Source organism: Bubalus kerabau, chromosome 13 (assembly GCF_029407905.1).
Source record: "Bubalus kerabau isolate K-KA32 ecotype Philippines breed swamp buffalo chromosome 13, PCC_UOA_SB_1v2, whole genome shotgun sequence".
NCBI lineage: Eukaryota > Metazoa > Chordata > Mammalia > Artiodactyla > Bovidae > Bubalus > Bubalus kerabau.
Window position 1 is genome coordinate 65,955,246 of NC_073636.1, and position 6,740 is coordinate 65,961,985.

Consider the following 6,740-nt stretch of genomic DNA (forward strand, 5'->3'; position numbering starts at 1 on the left):
AGCCCTGCCAGTTCCCAGGTGTCCATGTGGTACCTTAGTGCAGGTGGGGCGATGATCAAGGGCTGGGGAGGAACTCACAGGGATTCTGGGTGGTGGGCGGAAGCAGGGCCTCGAGGGCTCTGTTGAGAAACCGTGAGTGAGTCAGGGCCACCGTAGGCTGTGTTTGCACTGCCAGCACCCGTGCGGCTGTTCTTCCTGCTAGTGCTTGACGAGGAGGGTCACGCTGAGTTCTCACGACTAACGGAAAGTCAAGGGTTGTTGGTACTAATTTGTCCTGGACAAGAATCATTCACACACCCACTTCCGTGGACTTCCAGGGGACTAACATGAACTGGCGTGGAGTTGGGGGCCTTCCTCCTCACGGCTGGGAACGTGTTGGGAATGAGCTTCACCTTATTCCGGCTGAGCTCCAGGTCTTTGAGGAAGGTCTTATCATTCCTTATTGTGTAGACGGGAGTCAAGGTGAGAGAGGTGAGGCACAGGCAACCGAGTCTCCAAGCCCGAATCCTAGCCTGAGTCCAGCACAGCCCTGCCATCACACAGCTCTCCTTAATAAGGACGGTTACATAATCTGGGATAATTACCAGTGGATCCAAGGCCGCCAGCCTGGTAACTGGCAGTGTCAGCCACTTACAAGAGTGGTGGGCAGGCCCCGCTGGCCTCTTGGTTCATGACAGCTGCTAATATTTCCACCCAGACGCTTAGTGTCCGGATCTGGCCTTGGCCACGATGGACCGACTGGTTCAAGCGAGGTGGCACCTGGGTGTGGGAGGAAAGGGGGCAGCATTTGGTCCAAAAGAAGGCTGCTTGCTTCTAGCCTCTGCGGACCACTGGGGCCCCCAAGGGGCTGCTTAAGTCTGGGGTACGACTGAGCCAGGGCCTTTCCACCCTGTCCTGCTAGAGTTGATATTGAATTTGCAAAAGGTATTTGCTTGAGAGAAAGATGCTTTGAGATGTGGGGCCTGTGAGGAGCCGATAAAAAACCTGGACTTCCTCTGTGGACCAATACGCCGTTCTATTCCAAGTCTAGGAGCCTGAGGGCTTCCCTATTGGCTTAGACGATAAGGAATCTCCCTGCAATGAAGGAGACCCGGGTTCCATCCCTGGGTGAGGAAGAGCCCCTGGAGAAGAGAATGGCAACCCACTCCAGTATTCTTGCCTGGAAAATTCCATGGACAGAGGAACCTGGTGGACTACAGTCCATAGGGTCGCAAAGAGGCGTACACATCTGAGCAACTAACACACACATGTACACATGTCACAGAGGAGGCCGACGATAGAGAACAGGATGTCAGGGATTGGGGGTGTGTCTCCGTGGAATATTTTGAATAAAGAAGGCTAGACCATTGTTTATTTTCCCTTTTTATTTATGTCCTCTGCCCATTTTCCTGTTGAAATCTTTAAAAAAAATTTTTAGTTTCTGTAAGACATTATGGAAAAACTTGAATGAACTTTTTGGCTGACCCAATAAAATATGAATTTTTCTTATCATAATAGATCTTGACATTACAAATATTTCCTGCAATTTGCCTTTTAATTTTATGACGTTTTAAAATGTAAACTTTTTTATGTCAAATATGTTGAGCTTCTTCTTTTTGATTTGGTTTTTTACTGCTTTAACAATTTTCCCCACTGCTTTAAATGCTTAAAAGTCCATTCCTATATTAAGATGAAATATATACTAACCTATATTTTGTTCTAGTGTTTCTCAGTGTTTTCGTTTTTCATTTTGTATTTTGCCGGAGTCAAAAACCCTGTTTCCTTGGCCTCACTTAATCCGTCCCCACTCCTACTTATCACACCTCACATCTGCTCTTGATTTTTCTCTCCAGATTTTAAGTCCTAACAACCATTTCACGCCTCCAGCCTTGTCCTTTCCTTGGCCACCGAGGGCTTCTCAAAAGCCTTCCTGATCCCCTCAGAGCATTTACAGCCAGAACCACACCCATATCCAGCCCTCAATATTATAGGCTGGTGACGTGGAATGCTTTTCTTGTTGCTTCCCAAGGCTAGAATTGTTTGTTCGCGATTCTGCACTGCCTTTTTCCAAGCATGGAGCTAAGGGCACCAATGCTTTGTTGATTGAAGGATCACCTGTCCCTCTCTGAGAAGGTCCCATCGCTGTACCCCAGAATGGCCAGTAGCTGCTCTTTGTAGACTAAACAACCCATTTCTCTTCACCCCTCTACTCATGTCAAGCCTCCTTTGCTTTGAGGAAGACTTTTTCTATTCCACAACATCTTTGGTAGGCATGCCAATCACAGTATCTCGTTCCATCCTTCCACCCTCAGAGACAGACACACAGCTTCAGCTAGACCACTTGGCATCTTCCCTGGGATGCTTCTTCTAGAAGGTGCAAAAAGATACCGCATACTTTTGGAGTTATGGTGTAGAGGACTCTTGGTTGGGCCTAATAGGGATCATGATATTTAAAAAAAAAAAAAAAAAAAAACCCTTGCACCAGAAATGAGGGTGAGAATAACACAGAAAGAAGCTGAATTGAGAGATAAGCATGAGAAAGAGAGCCAACAACATCACTGGAACATCTGAAACCAGCCCCACTTGCAGCCCATCATCCCCAGTATTCCTCCAAATGAGCCAATATGGCTCCCCCCACCCCCCTAGTTTAATTTTGTTGTGGTAATCACTGCAGATGGTGATTGCAGCTATGAAATTAAAAGATACTTACTCCTTGGAAGGAAAGTTATGACCAACCTAGATAGCACATTAAAAAGCAGAGATACTACTTTGCCAACAAAGGTCTGTCTAGTCAAGGCTATGGTTTTTCCAGTGGTATGTATGGATGTGAGAGTTGGACTGTGAAGAAAGCTGAGTGCCGAAGAATTGATGTTTTTGAACTGTGGTGTTGGAGAAGACTCTTGAGAGTCCCTTGGACTGCAAGGAGATCCAACCAGTCCATCCTAAAGGAGACCAGTCCTGGGTGTCCATTGGAAGGACTGATGCTGAGGCTGAAACTCCAGTACTTTGGCCACCTGATGCAAAGAGCTGACTCATTAGAAAAGACCCTGATGCTGGGAAAGATTGAGGGCAGGAGGAGAAGGGGACGACAGGATGAGATGGCTGGATGGCATCACTGACTCGATGGACATGAGTTTGGGTAAGCTCTGGGAGCTGGTGATGGACATGGAGGCCTGGCGTGCTGTGATTCATGGGATCGCAGAGAGTCGGACACGACTGAGCGACTGAACTGAACTGACTGAACTAAGAACATTTAGCATGAGACCTACCTTCTTAAGAAATTGTGAGTGTACAGTGCAGTGTTGTTGACTACAGGGTCAGTGTTGTACAACTTACTCATCTTGCTTAACTGGAACTTTATGTCCATTGACTTGTAACTCCTCATTTCCACCTCCCCCTGGCAACCACCATTCCATTCTTTGATTCTATGAATTTGACTGTTTTTGATACTTTGTACTATTCACAATAGCCAAGATGTAGAAACAACCTAAATGTCCACCAATGGATGAATGGATAATGAAATTGTAGATTATGCATACAGTGGGATATTATTCAGCCTTAAAAAAGAAGAAATTCTGCAATATGTGACAATCTGGATGAGCCTTGAGGACATTATACTGAGTGAAATAAGCCAGTCCCAGGAAGATAAATACCTTTTTTCTTTAGGCTCCTTTGTGACAGGTCCCTGCCCTTGCAGCCAAAAGAGTCCATACTAATTCATTCCTGAATGGTAAGGTTTTGGACTTTATTGCCTTTCTGTCTGCAGAACTCCCAAGGTGTCAGAGCTCAAAGGAGCACTAGAGGCCATAGGCTGACCTTGCAGTCAGTGAAACCAAGATTCCAGGAGGAAAAAAGAACTCGTCCAAGCTTACATGGCGAGTTGTTTTCTGCCCAAAAGGAAAAAGGAGCTTGAACTCATTGGCCAGCAGCCTGGAACGTGCCGTGGGCCTCAGCCATGGCATCGGAGTGCCGAGTGGCTATTGATCTGTTGTCTTTGGATGCATTACCCAGACAGGATTGCTGCCACCCCACAAGAACATGTGCAGCCAAGGGAGTGCTCCAGGATGGGCCCGAACCAGGCTGGGGAGGGCGTCAAGGGCTGCTGCTTCTGCTCCAGACCCTGTGGCCCCTGTCAGGAGAGGGTGGCTGTGATCGAGGCTATGGCTGCTATTTACTGAGTGCTCACTACGTGCCAGGCTGCATCTTCGATAATACAGTAGCTTTGCATACATTCACCTTCATGTGAAGCCTAGCGGCATTCATATGAAGCCTAGCGGCGTCCACATGAAGGAAGTTACTGTGGGAATCCCCATCCTACCAGCGAGGAAACAGGCCCAGAGAAGTTAGGGAACTTTCCGATAGTCACGCTGTAATTGAGCCACATGCTTGGACTAGCTTCCCAGGTGGCTCAGTGGTAAAGAATCTTCCTGCTAATGCAAGGAGATGCAGGAGATTCGATTTTGATCCCTGGGTCGGGAAGATCTCTTGGAGGAGGAAATGGCAACCCAATCCATGTTCTTGCCTGGGAAATCCCATGGACAGAGGAGCCTGGAGGGCTGCAGTCCATGAGATCACAAAGGGTCAGATACAACTGAGCAATTAAGCACGCATTCTTGCTTGCGCTAACCCAGGTCAGCCTGACTCCAGACCCATGATCTTACCCTTTGCATCAGGGGAGGCAAACTCGGACACTGACAGGGGTCAGGTGGGCCCGTGGCTGAGTGGACAGAAGCCCACTCTGCTCCCGTGCTGCAGCCTAGGGTGGCCAATTCAAGGCAGGCTTGTTAAAGCTTCCAGTTTTTCAAGAGAAGCCAGAAACTCAAATTTTTACATGAAACTTCTCTATTTTAAAGCATTGGCAACAAACTCAGATTTAAAAAAAAAAAACCAACACTGTGCAAGCCAACCATAAGCCCATGGATTGTGGCTTTTCTGCTCTACTCTACTCTTGCGTGGCTGGATGATGATATTCTAACCCCTGGGGGTCTCTGTCCATCCCCTGGTGGAAGAACTGACGTTGTTAGACTTTGCCCCTGCCCAGGCCTGCACTCATTCATTCCTGAATGTGCCTCAGAGGCGAAGCAGCCAAAGTGGGGGCAGGGTAGGGGTTGTGTGGGAGCCAAGAGAGCAGACGGAGACTTACTCTTCAGTTTTATGGGCGACAATGGAACAGCCCATGAGGCAGTGTGAATGGGCGACACCCCACGGTAACTCGGCAAAACAGACATCGGTACTAGATATGATATCCTTCTGAGCCACAGGTGTGGTGCGCTTATGGACATTGGGCTAGAAAGAGGAAACACCTGGATTCTGGAAGTGGCAGCCTCCCAGCCTTGCTCATAATGATAGTACTAGGGGGAGTCACTGAAGCTTTCTGGGACTCGGTTTTCTCATCTGGCAAGTAGGGGTATTAACCGCCTCTCAGGATACGAGTGAAGAGCACACGAAGGACAGACTGGAAGTGGCTGGCACACAGTAAGTCCTTTTCTTCCCGCTCTGTTCAGGACACAGCCAAGAACCAGGAAGGTGAGGGGAAGGCTCGTTCCTGCCATTCACTCAGACGCTGCGCTTGTACTCAGTCCGCACTGAAGGCAGGTAGGCCTGGTCATCTGTCGGAATCAATTAGAGGGGAAGGCGATGGGGAGCTGGCGGGGCAGCAGGCCTGTGTCACTGTGGATACAGGCCCAAGATCACAAGCCAACTGGGCTCAGGGCCCTCTGGGGACAGGGCTGGGCCACAGCACACGATGCTCTGGGTGCTCCTCAGAGGCTCAACGTGTTTCCTGCTTCCCATGCGGCAAAGGGGGGTTCCTGGGAGGGGTGCATTCTTGGAGGCTTCAGGCTCGTGGACTCACTGGACACCGAGCCCCAGGGGTGGGGGCTCCTGGTGATAGATCCAGGCTGGGTATGCCCCAGCACACACACTGCCACTCCGGTCCCCACCCCAGGGAGACGTGACAAATTGATTGTGACGCCCTTTCCTTCTCCATGTGGTGCCCCAGGCAGCCTCAGCCAGTGCAGGAAACTGACACACGAGGCGAAACCCGCTTGTCTTTCCTGATGCAGTTTAAGTGCCCTTGTCTTAGAGCAGGGACGAGACAGGCCCAGAGAGGGCAGAGCCCTGGTCCAAGGTCACCAGCATGCTCAAGTCAGGGTGGGCATCCCAGCTGCCCTGTGCAGCTGGGAGCATGGGCTCTGTGGGGGTGAGGCTGCTCAGTAGGACAGGTGTCCTGTGGCCTCATCTACCTGCCCCAAGCTTGAGATCTGCATTCTCACCTGTGTTCCCCACCAAGAGGCTGCAGCCTTGCAAGCGGGCAGAGAGTCTTAACCCTACCGTAATCCTTGGACAAGTCGGTCATTGTCGCTGGGGCCTGGTCTTCTCTATCACATAGGGAATTGGCTGTGTCCCAGGCTCCTGGGAAATCCCAGTGCCCAGTCCTGGAGGATAGAAGGCTGTGTGCTCCCCACCTCCCCGAGGAGGACCCTGAGCCTACGACACTCACAGCCCCCTCTGGGCACTACATCTGGAGCCAGGGAGTGTGTGCCCAACACACACTGATGGCACAAAGACACACCAGAGCAGAGTCTGTCCCCTCCTGCTCAGTCCTCAGGGGTGGGGCGCCATCCCCAGGTCACCAGTCCTCAGTCCTGGGCCTGAAGGAGAGGAGGAGAGTGAGTGAGTGAACGAGTGGATGGATGGAAATATCCTAACGGCGGCGCTCCTCCAGCCCCCTCTGTGTGCCAGGCTTCCTGCACACACAC